The sequence below is a fragment of the Microcaecilia unicolor genome, chromosome 6 (assembly GCF_901765095.1).
Source record: "Microcaecilia unicolor chromosome 6, aMicUni1.1, whole genome shotgun sequence".
Lineage (NCBI taxonomy): Eukaryota > Metazoa > Chordata > Amphibia > Gymnophiona > Siphonopidae > Microcaecilia > Microcaecilia unicolor.
In genome coordinates this window covers 202,026,402-202,040,659 of record NC_044036.1, presented here as the reverse complement: position 1 = coordinate 202,040,659, position 14,258 = coordinate 202,026,402, and the positions used below count along the sequence as shown (strand labels likewise).

The following is a 14,258-nucleotide window of genomic DNA, read 5'->3' as shown; positions in this document are numbered from 1 at the left end:
TGAGAAGCAGTCTGCTTGTCCTCGGAGAATAAATGATTTTAGATTTTTCTTTTGCAAAAGAAATTAGCCAGAAGAAATGTGCATTATATGTTGTTTCAGCTGCTGAATTATTCTCATGTTTGCTGTTTTAATAATGGAAAACTTGAGAAAGGTATTTGCTGGACTATTATTCCAGACATGTTTTGTTACATTATAGAACTCAGGCATGTCTTGTGAATCTAGACTTGAAGAACGAATATGCTCACTCACTTGAGAAGGGTTCTTGTAGATCTGGACAAGTAATGCTCTTGGTTGCTTAAATGATATAACATGCCTCACATTTATGGCCGTCTCAAACAGAATTATTTTGTTACAGTTAAGCTTTAAAAACTCAGTGTTATAAGGCAGAGCTAATCATCTTTCGGGATCTTGTCACACTTATTTGACCATAGCTGCTACTACTACTACTATTTAACATTTCTAAAGCGCTACCAGGGTTGCACATCGCTGTACAATTAACAAAGAAGGACAGTCCCCGCTCAAAGGAGCTTACAATCTAAAGGACAAAAAGTGCAGTCAATCAAGATTCAGGCAGTCTAGATTTCCTGGATAGAATTACAATGGTTAGGTGCCGAAAGCGACTTTGAAGAGGTGGGCTTTGAAGATGAGTAGGGATGGGGCTTGGCGTATGGGCTCAGGGAGTTTTATTCCAAGCATAGGGTGAGGCGAGGCAGAAAGGGCGGAGTCTGGAGTTGGCGGTGGTGGAGAAGGGAACTGAGAGGAGGGATTTGTCCTGTGAGCGGAGGTTACGGGTAGGAGCGTAAGGGGAGATGAGGGTAGAGAGGTAGTGAGGGGCTGCAGATTGAGTGCATTTGTAGGTTAGTAGGAGAAGCTTGAACTGTATGCGGTACCTGATCGGAAGCCAGTGAAGTGACTTGAGGAGAGGGGTGATATGAGCATATCGGTCTAGGCGGAAGATAAGACGCGCAGCAGAATTCTGAACGAATTGAAGGGGGGATAGATGGTTAAGTGGGAGGCCAGTGAGGAGTAATTTGTAGTAGTCAAGGCGAGAGGTAATGAGAGAGTGGAGAGATGAGAGTTCGGGTGGTGTGCTCAGAGAGGAAAGGGCGAATTTTGCTGATGTTATAGAGAAAGAAGCGACAGCTGTTATATTTACAGATGTGATCACAGAACGATAAATTTACCAATTCCACCCCCCACCTCCCAACCAAACACTGTTTTCTCGCAAACTATAATACAAAAAGGCGAAGTCAATGTGATCAGCGTTATTTAAAATGTATAGCACATTCTTCAGTTTTAATATGTACTGTAAACATTTCAATATGATGTACTTTCAGCTTATTTCTTCCTGATTTTGAGAATTATCGCAATTCAATTAATTATGGGCAAATACCCCCCACTACGTTTAAAAAGCATATTACAAGTATTTCAATCATTTTTTTTAGCAGAGATAATCCATCTGGATTACACAATATGTATAGTCCAGCCTCAGAAAATGCAGTACCCTGTGTTACAGAAAGCTTAGACTGCCTTAGAGAAGGGATCGCCAACAGGCTACCAGCCAATTGATATTATGCTCGGATTTATATCATACAAGCACCTCAGCTACATAAGATAGGCCAGTGTTACTCAATGCCTTGAAAAAAAAAAAAAAAATCAAGGTATGCACCTTAGATTTAACCATTTCAACTGCTGCCAACCAATAAGAAACTAAGCACAAGAGTGATGCATACCCAGATGTTGGCCAAGTTGCACATATTCCTCCTAATTCTATAAAGTTGCATGTGTAATGTAATAGATTGATTAGATGTCAACTGGATTTAACACCCAATTATTGACACTAATTAGCTGTTAGGCAACTCTATGAGAGGCTTGGATCCAGGAGGGGCATGGGTGGCTTGGGGTGTGTCAGGTTATAAAATACTAGTATTTAGGTGCCTAACTATCTACAGTTAGCTGGCGTAAACACTTGCTTGTAAATGTAAACTTACACTAGTTTTTTTATAAATAGTAGTTGTGCACACATCATCCTGGCGCTTAACTTTAGGTGATCTATTAAGAATTACCCAGACTGTGAAGTCTATGAGCAGGGCCAGTGTTAGGGGGTGGCAAACAGGACAATTGCCTTGGGCACACAGGACCTGAAACCTGCCTCAGGCTTATTAAAGAAGCAAAGCCTGTAGGTGGGTTTTTTGGAACCCCTCCACAGTTTCTGCCCTGGGCCCCTGAATGTCTCAGCACTAGCCTGTCCTATAAGGCTCGTGTGCATAGAGCAGACTGCATTGCAATAATCTACACTACACCATGTGTAGTGTAAGTCCTAAATCAAACAAATTTAATATTCTCTCCTTACTCAACAAAGTTTATTTTAAAAAAAATTATAATACATACTTAGTAGCTGATCATAAATATGTGCTTGTCCAAGAAATCAGCAGACATCTACAGTTGTAAGCAGAGAATATGTCACAATAGATGAATGTTTTTTCTGTCTCACTTACATTAAGAGCCAGAGTTAACAGAAGCCATCCATTCACCATCAGACAGTTGTCCAAAGTAACAAATGACATCAACAGAAATTAAGAAAAACTATATAACTTTACACCGCAAACCAGCCAATGGCTGCAAATAAACAGCAGACGCATGTGGTACTCCATATTTCAGTGGATTCAGTGTGGATTTGTCACTGTTAGACATAGCTGAATATGGTTAGCTAAGAGATCAAAACCGTTCTAACGCTTGCCCACCCAATCCCAGCAACCATAGATGCAAAAGCAAGATGAAGCAGTGCATTAAATCAAATGCTACCACAATGTCAAATGAAATAGCAGCCCTAAAATACAAATTCTGCTTGTGGCATGTTCCTGACATCTAAGGGGGGAGCGAGAAGGTAGAGATCAAACCAGCAACCTTCAAGTTTTCCTGAAGCAATAAACTGTGAACCTTTGAAGAATTTTCTCCTGTTGTTTTGGGAAACTTCTCTCCTGTGTCTTTTCTGGTTTTCTTGCTTTCAAGGCTTAAAATAAATTCATGAACTCTGACCCCTTCTGAACCTCAATACCCCTGCATGGGTGAGGGCTTCAGGATTTGGTGCAAATTTGCAGCCTTTTCTCTTCTGCACTCCCTCTAGAAGTGGCAGCCATTTCTCTCTCTCTCTTGTCCACCCTCAATCAATCAAGAATGGCAATTGGGTGAGGGGTCTCACTAATGAGGTGTTGAGAAGGCTATGATCTCGTAGGCTGATGTGTAAAACCTAATGCCGGCCTTAGAGAGGTAATTAGTGCTGGAATAGTGCCGGTATTAATGTGCACCAAAGGCTCTAGCGCAGGAAACGTGTGCGCCAAATATTTGCACAAATTTCATTTAAATGTAGGCAAATGGATGTAAATGAGGTAAATCAGCTATTCTCCCCAATGGTCAGAGTAATAGCACACAAAAATCCTGCACTAATGCCAGAAACCTACTGCCAGCTCCAAGGTCACATTGAGGGGTTAGAAGAGAGGATCTCTCATGATTTTCCTTTTAAAATCTGCAGGGTTTGATTTTGTTTGAAAAGGAAAGAAAGCACGTGCAAGCCTCTCAGCGCCAGTAATGAGGAATAAACGTGTGCGAGTCTGAGCAAAACCAAAACTGGAAGCACATATTGGCGCCAGATGCCTAGCTCGGTGGGGTGCAAGGGGAGCAGCTGCCCCCCCCCCCCCAAACAGATTTTCAATAAAATGGTGCCTATGCAGATCACCCTTCAGCTTCTCACTGACATCTACTTTACCAAAGTTCTGCTCCCCCCCCCCCCCCCCCCCCCCCCCCGACAACAAAACCTGGCTACGCTGGCACCTGTTTTCTGTGCTTGAATGTAAGCTTTTCAAATGAAAAACTTTTCTGAATAGTTTATATTTAAGGAGTAGAAGAATGGCACTGATGTGTCTGTATTTCAGGGCTTAAATGGGCATGTGCAGAAGAGCTTGATCACAAAACTCTTGTGCATGTGCGCCAGACACATTCCTCCCCCCAAGCACAGTTCACATATAATTTGCATGCTGTTAACGTTGAGCATTGGGGAGTTATTTTTGTGTGCTGGTTCCACAGTATTTCCCAGGATTGTTTCCTATAGTGCTGGAGTTCCGAGCATCGATCCATCAGTGCCACTAACTCACATCTGCTGATGCCTCACCAAAAGGAGCATACAGAGCTGGAAATGTTTGTGTGTGACATGGCCCCTGGTGCTTCCGCCCTGGGATCTTGCCAGGTATTTGTGACCTGGATTAGCCACTGTTGGAAACAGGATGCTGGGCTCGATGGACCTTTGGTCTTTCCCAGTATGGCAATACTTATGTACTTCCCACTATGTTGTGGCCAAGCAAGGGAGACAATGGACAGGAGCAATTTTGGAGCCATTTGCCCTGTGCAGCCGCACCACCTGCATATATCTCACTACAGCCCTGCTCATCAGTTTTTCTTTCATCGATCTCATTGGCAGTTGGCCCCTGTGGCACTGCCTGCAGCTTTAAGGTCAGACTGTTCTAGGTACTAGCACTGCTCAGGATGGGAGCTGCGTAGGATCAGTGACGATTAGCACAGATCCACATTCATCCTGGTGATGCCCCAGTGCAACTACACCACTATCTTTGTCCCTGGTGGTGTTCTTGGCTGGGGCCATGCAACAGAATCCTCTGTTGCTGGCCATCAGATGCTGCCATTAAACAATAACTGGCTCCCGCCTCCAGGGGCTATAAACGTAGTCTTCCCTACATCCCTAGTCCTGGCTGGCCAAGAGAGCAGGAATGGAGTTGTAACTGTACACAGCACTACCACTGAGCCACCAGACCATCTTATACTTCGATAAATTGCTAAAATGAAAAATGTGCACCCTTTTTCAGAGTTGTGATGGAGATCTGCTCTTCAGCCATCTGTGCTATATTCAGGCTTGTATATATCAACATGATGCCTGCATGGGGCTCAGGTTGAACAGGAGTTTAATCTTCCTGCTTTAACAATAGCCTTTGCATTATTACATCCCCAATAGATATGGGTGGGTCGCAGGGTGGCAACTCTGCATGCTGTACAGATCAGCCCTCACTGAAAGCTTAAAAAATGTGTCTTCCACTCAAGGTTTGGTCCCTGTGGTTGGACCTTAGCACAAATCTCTTCTGTGCTCCTTGTTTCTTCCTTTTACACACAGGGTTCTAATCAGAAGCAGCACAGCTCTCTCTCTCTTATGCATGGATTAAGCTTAAAAAATTCTGATCCTAGACAGTGAAAACATGGTTAGTGCTCAGAATTTAAAAAAAAAAAAAAAAGTGTAGACTGGGTGCTACATATGCCCCTCCCTCCCAAAAAAAAAAAAACAAAAAAACATGCAACTTAACCAGACTTTTAGTAAATATATTAAAGGTTTCTGATGCAAATTCAGCGTTTGTGTCCGGAATCCGGTACTGCTGCCCTGCCACCAGCTAAGTTTTTAAGAAGAAAAGCTGTTAAGAGGAGGCTGCTGTCAGATCACCTTGACTCCTGTCTTTACAGGGCCTAAATAAAGATTAGAATCAGAGAACAGGTAACATCTACAGTATTAGTTTTTTTTCTGTTATTCATCAGCCAGCAGTCGCTCCACAGGTAATTCATCCTCCTCTGAAATGATCTATGACGGTGAAACTAGGAGTGGTTGAGGGCAAAGGGCTGAGCTCTTCACTAAGGTAATTAAGTAAACTACTGACAGGTTGAAGACAGAGGAGCGCCCTTGTTCCCAGAATGCTGGCAAAGCTCATGGAGCTCTGCAGGGACTACTGGTGCTGGTTCATCTATTTCCAGGTGGGATTTTAGTTTTTCTTTATGTGACTTGCCTGCTTTTTTTTTTTTTTTTTTTAACCTGAGGAGGAAAGCCAAAAGGTTAAAGGAGCATTCTTCCTGTTCCTGGGGGATTTTGCTGTTAATCTGTAAGAAGCCAGAACTCAGCTCATCTTTCCTGCACTGTGCAACATTTGCTTATGCCCACTGGGAAAACTGATTCAAAGTTCTTGAGACCTAGTATTTGCTACAGTCCTTCCTGGGAACTCTGTTCACTAGGCAAATCTCTTATCTGCACCCTTCTCTCCTCCAGTGCTAACTCCGGACTCTGTTCCTTTTATATTGTTGCATCAGATGCCTGGAGTAGACTTCTTGAGCCTGTATGTCAAGCTCCATCTCTGACCGTTTTCAAATCTAGGGTAAAAGCCCACGTTTTTGATTTTGCTTTTAACTCCTAAGTGCTGGTAAATTTTTAACAACAGGCTCTGTCTCCGGATGTAGCCAGCTCTGCAGTTGGAAGGGCCAAGGGTGGCCCGGGGGGGGGGGGGGGGGGGGGAGCAACACTTGCCTCTCTCTTCTCCCTCCCTTCGTGGCATACCTTTGCTGGCAGGACTGCCACCACTCCCAACTTCTTGCTCTGAGCAGCATGCTGAAACTTCTCACACATGCTGGAGGGGTCCCTGCTTGCTGCTCAGAGCTGGAAACAAGGAGCGGGGAACAGCAGCAGTCTATTTACTTGGCTGGCAGGGTTCAGCATCCCCACCAGCAAAGTAAAAGAGAATTCAGCAGGGGGCCCAAGCCCACATTTTGGGAGCCAGTTGTTAAAGTAGCCATAGAGGGCCCTACTTTAACAACCGGCTCCCAAAATTCTTAAAAACTTAACAACTGGAGTGGAACAGGTGGATGTGAAGCATCTGTTCACGCTTTCCAAAATACTAGGACTAGGGGGCATGCGATGAAACTACAGTGTAGTAAATTTAAAACAAATCGGAGAAATTTTTCTTCAGCCAACGTATAATTAAACTCTGGAATTCGTTGCCAGAGAAAGTGGTGAAGGCGGTTAGCTTAGCAGAGTTTAAAAAGGGGTTGGACAGTTTCCTAAAGGACAAGTCCATAAACCACTACTAAATGGACGGGAAAAATCCACAATTCCAGGAATAACATGTATAGAATGTTTGTACGTTTGGGAAGCTTGCCAGGTGCCCTTGGCCTGGATTGGTTGCTGTCGTGGACAGGATGCTGGGCTCGATGGACCCTTGGTCTTTTCCCAGTATGGCAGAGCAGGTGGGGGGAAGAGGGGTTGGTGGTTGGGAGGCTAGGATAGGGGAGGGCAGACTTATACGGTCTGTACCAGAGCCGGTGAGGGGAGACGGGACTGGTGGTTGGGAGGCAGGAAATACTGCTGGGCAGACTTATACGGTCTGTGCCCTGAAAAAGACAGGTACAAATTCAAGATATGAGTTTATCTTTGGCAGACTAGATGGACCATGCAGGTCTTTTTCTGCCGTCATCTACGTTACTATGTTACTATGTAACTCCTAACCCTTACTTACTTCTTCAGCACCCATTTTTATCATTCCCACCTTAGTAATTCCCTTATCCCTTAATTGTCCTGTCTGTCTGTCCTAGTTAGATTGTAAGCTCTTTCGAGCAGGGACTGTCTCTTCGTGTCCAATGTACAGCGCTGCGTACGCCTAGTAGCGCTATAGAAATAAGAAGTAGAAGTACTACATTCAGTTGAATGCCTCACTAGGAGAGATGTGGATGGAGATGTTAGAGAACTGGACATTACATCTAAAAGCTGAAATCAACTGGCTGGAAATTTGCTGAAGTTTTGAACTCTTCCAAGGCCTAGATTTGGTTCCCTAGAGTTGGACAGTTTTCTATGCTCTGATGAACATGGTAGAGAGAGTCAGCATGCAATCTTGGAGCATTATCAAAAATCTCCTCTGCTGCCCCAGATTTGGAAAATACAAGCTCATTTCTATTAGCTCAGACAAACGTTACTTGTGCTATTTATTTAGTTTATTTCTTGATATACTGCCCTTCAAGACATACAGCACAGTAGAGCAGTTAATTTTGTTTTTCAAAAAAGAAACTAAATACAATAACCACAACAAAGCAAAACATAGTAACATAGCAAATGATGGCAGATAAAGACCTGAATGGTCCATCTAGTCTGCCCAACAAGATAAACTCATTTTACATGGTATGTGATACTTTATATGTATACCCGAGTTTGATTTGTCCTTGCCTTTTCTCAGGGCACATACCGTAAAAGTCTGCCCAGCACTGTTCTTGAACATTCCATATCTATTCAGTTATGATCAGGGCATAGACCGTAGAAGTCTGCCCATCATCGGTTTTGCTTCCCAATTTCCGGCGTTGCCACCCAATCTCCACTAAAATTCTGTAGATCCATTCCTTCTAAACAAGATTCCTTTGTGTTTATCCCACGCATGTTTGAATTTCATTACCATTTTCATCTCAATCACCTCCCGCGGGAGGGCATTGCACGTATCTACCACCCTTTCTGTGAAAAAATATTTCCTGACATTACTCCTGAGTCTGCCCCCCTTCGACCTCAATTCATGTCCTCTGGTTCTACCACCTTCCTGTCTCCGGAAAAGGTTTGTTTGCAGATTAATACCTTTCAAATATTTGAACATCTGTATCGTGTCATCCGTTTCTCCTTTCCTCCAAGGTATACATGTTCAGGTCGGCAAGTCTCTCCTCATATGGTTTGCAATGCAAAGCCCATACCATTTTTGTAGTTTTTGTTTGAATCGTATCTAGACTTTTTACATTTCTAGCAAAAGAAGAGAACAGAGCGAGTATGGGAGTTGGGGGATTTCAACAGTCGACCAGTCCAAAAAGTCCAGCAATCTAGAGTTAGCCATATGCCAAAGTAAACAGATATGTCTTCAGTTTTGGATAAATTTGCTAAATGTCTTGGTTTTCTAATGACTTTCATAGCGTCCAGTTCACCTTTTTTGACATGCGCAGTTTTTCCTTAAATTAGTCACCCTTATTTTCTATCTAACTCCTGTTACTCTGTCTTATGCCTATACGTTCCACCTCTGCTTACATCGTATGCTGAATATTACATTTTAATGTATATTGTGTTGACTTTGTAAGTAGCATATGATGCCATATGTACTGGTATTTGAATATTTTACTGTTTCTCTGTGTCCTAATTAAACTTTCCGTATATCACCTTGGGTGAATTTCCCCCAAGAGGTGGCTAAATAAATCCAAATAAAATAACTAAAATACAACAGCTTCAGAAAAGAAAAATGCAACCATGGAACCTAAGATCATACCTCATTGTAAGAAAAGATAAAGCTGTTACTTACCTATAGCAGGTGTTTTCAGTGGACAGCAGGCACATATTCTAGCATGGAGTTGATGTCATCCATGGAGCCCAGTGTGGACACTACTAAGTGCACTGTCACTTTAAATCTTTGAGGCACTGTCCCTATCATGCATGCATGGGCACTTTCCTGTCCGATGCTCGAGTGTGGTAAGTACAATACAATACTAAAGCTAAGATGACAACTCCAAAGGGGAGAAGCAGGGATTTGAGAATATATGCTTACTGTCCTCAAAGAGAATCTGCTACAGGTAACTTAGCTTTCTCAGAGGACAAGCAGGTATAATATTCTCACATGTGGGACTCACTAGTTAACTCAACATAAATGAATTCTGCAACTGAGTTGATAGTGAGCCCGGCGGTTTAAAAAAAAAAGGGAGGGGAAGGGCCAGAGGGTTGAGTTGACTCAAGTAGTAAAACAATTCTGCAGGACTGCTTGTCCAAACCGGCTATCCAGCCTACAATTCTGCTTCAGATGATAGTGAGCAGTTACATGGACTGTTGAAGCCATGTGACAGAGTAGGCGGAGCATCTGATGAGCAGATACATGGGCAGTGGTGTGCTGTGCACAACATCTGGCATCTTGGGGCTAAACTTATTCATCCCCAATTATCAGTGACCAGCACGACACAGATTGGCTCGCTGGCCACAGCAAACCCTATGCCAGCTCGGAGTTGGTGTTATGGTTTGCAGACCACTGGGGAGGAATGGTGAGTCCTGTCCAGCAGGTATTTGAATGCTAGCAGGCCCCCCATTTCTCCCAATGCAGCAGCCCCCCGTATGAACCTGGAACAGACCCCCCCCCCCCAGCAACAGGTGGCTGAAGGTCCACCGGACCTCCAGTCCCCCGACCCCCTGCCCGACAGGTTCAGGGGGGGCTGGAGATCCAATGGGTCTCCAACCCCCCTACGCCTCACATTTCCCTGGTAGCCCTGCAGGCCGCGGGTCAATCACCTCATCTGGTGGTCTAGCGGCCCTTCCCCATCCCCTACTTTAAGTTGGAGAAGGGAGGTGGCCTACTTAAGGTAGGGAGTGGGAGGATTGACATGTGGCCCACTGGGCCACCAGGGACATATGAGAGATATTGGGGGGTGTTGGGGGGGGGGACTTCCAGTTCCCGTTTCATCTGGCTCGGGGTGGGGGACAGGTCTGGGCTTTTGACAGCCCAGACCTGTCAAACAAGTGTGGGAGGATTGTGCCTGAGCACAATCCTTCCGCACTTCTACACCATGATCAGAGAGAATTGCATGCTTAAATCTGCATGCAATTATCTTTGATCATAAATGCAGTAAAGCCTCATGCTGTTCCAGTGCTATTTTTAGAGCGCTGCTTGGAACAGCATGGGGCTTTTGATCATCTGCCTATCTGCTTTTAGCGATGTAGTGAAGTAATGTACAAGTAAAAGGGAAAATTAGGTTCTTACCGTGATAATTTTCTTTCCTTTAGTCATAGCAGATGCAGCCATTACAGATGGGTTGTGTCCATCAACCAGCAGAGGGAGATAGAGAGCACACTTGTTTCAGTGCCTCATACCAGCTTGCTCCACTGCCTCTCTTCAGTATTTGAAGCTTCCAAAGCAGTATGGCAAACCGCAATGGGAATAACATAAGCTTTCCTCACAGCGAACAATGGCCCTACAACAAAGGGCATTAACTCAGAATGGAGGGAATGAAACATCCTCCCGGAGGGCATAAACTCATCCTCCACTGAGACATAACTGGAGGGAATAAACTCATCCTCCAAAACATGAAACTGGAGGGAATTAAGTCATCCTCCAATTGAACAAGAATCCTGAAGACTGTTTTCCGACTTTCTCCCAAGGACGGAATCTCCAGGAAACACAAACAGAACCTGAAATAGATTTACAGCAGATAGCATCAGACAGGGAGGGATCATGGCTGCATCTGCTATGACTAAAGGAAAGAAAATTATCACGGTAAGAACCTAATTTTCCCTTCCTTGTCATCAAGCAGATGCAGCCATTACAGATGGGATGAATCAAAGCAATCCCTAGATAGGGTGGGAACAAGCCACACCACGCGCCAGCACTTGCGCTCCCAATTTGTGCGTCTCTCCTGGCAGCCACATCCAGCCTGTAATGTCGGGCAAAAGAGGGCTTAGAAGCCCATGTTGCTGCACTATAAATCTCGAAGAGAGAGTGCTCCAGTTTCAGCCCAAGAAGAGGAAATTCCTCTAGTGGAATGCGCCTTAAAGGCATTAGGCGGAGGCCGGCCGGCAAGCAAATAAGCTGAAAAGATAGATTCTTTAAGCCAGCGGGCAATAGTGGCTTTAGACGCTGGAGACCCTCTGCGAGGACCTGATAGCAAAACAAACAGATGATCAGAGGTCCTGAAAGAGTTAGTAACTCACAGATACTGCAGCAGAGTCCTGCGCACGTCCAACAGGTGCAATTGCCCAAAAGATTCTGGAAACTCCTCCTCGACAAAGGAGGGCAAGAAAATAGGTATGTTTAGGTGAAACGCTGAAACCACCTTAGGCAAGAAGGAAGGCACGGTCCGAACCGTGACCCCGGACTCTGAAAACTGCAGAAAAGGGTCTCTACAGGACAGCGCCTGGAGCTCTGACACCCGTCTCGCCGAAGTAATGGCCACTAACAAGATGGCCTTCAGTGTCAAATCTTTCTCTGAAGCACGCCGAAGCGGTTCAAAGGGAGCACCCTGAAGGGCCTTCAGCACTAGCCCCAGGTTCCAAGCTGGACAAGGTGCACGCACGGGAGCCGAAGCACCCCTCTAAGAAACCGTGCCACATCCGGATGAGCAGCTAAAGACACGCCTTCAACCTTGCCACGCAGGGAGGCCAATGCTGCCACTTGCACCCGCAGGGAATTATAGGCCAAGCCTTTTTGTACACCATCCTGCAAAAAGTCCAGAATCGGCGAGACAGGAGCCCACAGGGGTGTGATCTCTCTGGAAGCACACCAGACTTCAAACTGGCACCAAATCCTGGCATAAGCCACGGAAGTGGAACGCTTGCGGGCTTGCAGGAGAGTGGTAATTACTTTATTGGAATAGCCTCTGCCTCTCAATTGCGCCCTCTCAATCGCCAGGCCATAAGACCAAATCGGCCGGCGTCCTCCATGGTCACCGGACCCTGTGACAACAGGTTGGGAACCAGAGGTAACTGAAGGGGATCCTCTACGAGCATCTGTCGGAGGTTTGCATACCAAGGCCTCCTGGGCCAATCCGGGGCGACGAGAACCACTTCTCCTGGATGCAGCCGAATCCGCAGGAGCACTCGCCCTATCAAGGGCCATGGAGGGAACACATACAGTAGGCCCGGAGGCCAGGGTTGAGCCAAGGCATCCAACCCCGCCGCGCGAGGATCTCTCCGTCTGCTGAAGAAGCATGGGACTTTGGCATTGGAGCTTGTCGCCATTAGATCCATCATGGGCTTGCCCCACTTGGCACATATCTGCAGGAACACTTCGTCTGCAAGTTCCCACTCCGCTGGATCGATCTGATGCCTGCTTAGATAATCGGCTTGCACGTTGCTGTGACCTGCCGACAGCAAACTGTAGATGCAGCTCGGCCCAGTGGTAAATTTGTTCGGCCTGCGCGGCTAGAGCTCTGCACCGAGTGCCGCCTTGTCGATTTATGTAGACCACTGCTGTCGTGTTGTTCAACATCACTCTGACAGCCAATCCTTCCAGGGTCACTTGAAAGGCCAGAAGCGCCTGAAACACCGCTTTCAATAGGCAGTTGATGGACCACTTCGACTCCTCGGGTGTCCATAGACCCTGGGCATGCTTCCCCTTGCAATGTGCGCCCCAGTATTTCAGACTGCCATCTGTCACCACTAGGCACCAATCAAGGAGCGCCAGCAGCATTCCTCGCCACAGCATGCTGTCTGAGAGCCACCACTCCATGCTGAGTCGGGCCGCAGGGAGCCAAGAGAGTCTGCATTGGTAATCCTGAGATACTGGAGACCATCTTTGGAGTAGAGCATACTGTAGAGGTCTCAGGTGTGCTCTCGCCCAGGGCACCAGTTCCATGGTGGCTGTCATCGATCCAAGCAGCTGGACTATGTCCCTAGCTCGCGGGCGGGGCATCCTCAGGAGCAGACGGACCTGATTCTGAAGCTTGCACCGCCTTTGCTCGGGTAGGTACACATACCCCGAGGCTGTGTCGAACCTGGCCCCCAAATATTCTAGAGACTGCAAGGGGGTCAGGTGACTTTTGGCCAAATTGACGACCCAGCCCAGAGATTGAAGTACTGAGACCACTCTGGCTGTTACATGCTGACTCTCTGCAACAGAGTTTGCTTGAATGAGCCAGTCCAGGTACGGGTGAACCCGAATACCATCTCGCCTTAGAAAGGCAGCTACTACCACCATACCCTTCGAAAAGGTGCGGGGAGCTGTGGCGAGGCCAAAAGGCAAGGCCCGGAACTGAAAATGCTTTCCCATCACCGCAAACCTCAGAAACCTCTGGTGCGGGGGCCAAATTGGAATGTGCAAGTAAGCTTCTTTCAGGTCCAGAGACGTGAGAAACTCTCCTGGCTGAACCGCCGCAATGACGGAGCACAGGGTTTCCATGTGAAAATGCCGCACTCTCAGGGACTTGTTTAATTCTTTTAAGTCCAGAATAGGGCGAAAAGACCCTCCTTTTCGCGGCACTACAAAGTAGATGGAGTATCAGCCGCAGCCGTGTTCGGCGGGAGGTACCGGGGACACGGCCCCTATCTGAATCAGACCTTGTAAAGTCTCCTCTACCGCCGCCCGTTTGGCGGCAGAACCGCATCGGGACTCCACAAACACGTCTCTTACAGGGGCGTCGAATTCTATTCTGTAACCGTCTCTGATCAGGTCCAAGACCCACTGATCTGAGGAAATGTTGGCCCACTCCTCGGCTAAGAGGGAAAGACGTCGTCCGATGACAGGACTCGAGGAGAGGGCCGCCCCTGACCTCCAGGCCTTGAGCCAGTGGCTGTGGAACGTTTGTCCGAGCAAAAGGAGTTCCTCTGCTGAAAACGGGCACGAGAAGTGAGCACAGCAGAACGCCCCGTCGGTACCTTGGAGCTTCACGGAAAGCGAGGTCTATAAGAGGAGTGGACCGCCGCACCCTTATAGGAAGGCCGAGGCCTATTC

The 14,258-nt window shown here is 46.5% G+C and overlaps 2 protein-coding genes across 4 annotated transcripts in view; one reads left to right on the top strand and one right to left on the bottom strand.

The window, feature by feature from the left end:
- The window catches only part of CDC73 (cell division cycle 73), a 476,174-nt gene that overhangs the window by 210,541 nt on the left and 251,375 nt on the right, over positions 1 to 14,258 (bottom strand). The gene's annotated exons all lie outside the window — the stretch shown is intronic.
- B3GALT2 (beta-1,3-galactosyltransferase 2) overlaps positions 1 to 14,258 on the top strand; it is a 73,842-nt gene that overhangs the window by 47,767 nt on the left and 11,817 nt on the right. Inside the window, exon 1 of one of the 3 annotated variants that reach the window (XM_030205689.1) lies at positions 5,716 to 5,802. The exons of 1 other annotated variant lie outside the window; for it this stretch is intronic. The gene's annotated coding sequence lies outside the window, so the exon portion shown is untranslated. Of the gene's footprint in view, positions 1 to 5,715; positions 5,803 to 14,258 lie in introns of those variants that run through there. One more of the 3 variants, XM_030205687.1, reaches the window with a different exon arrangement.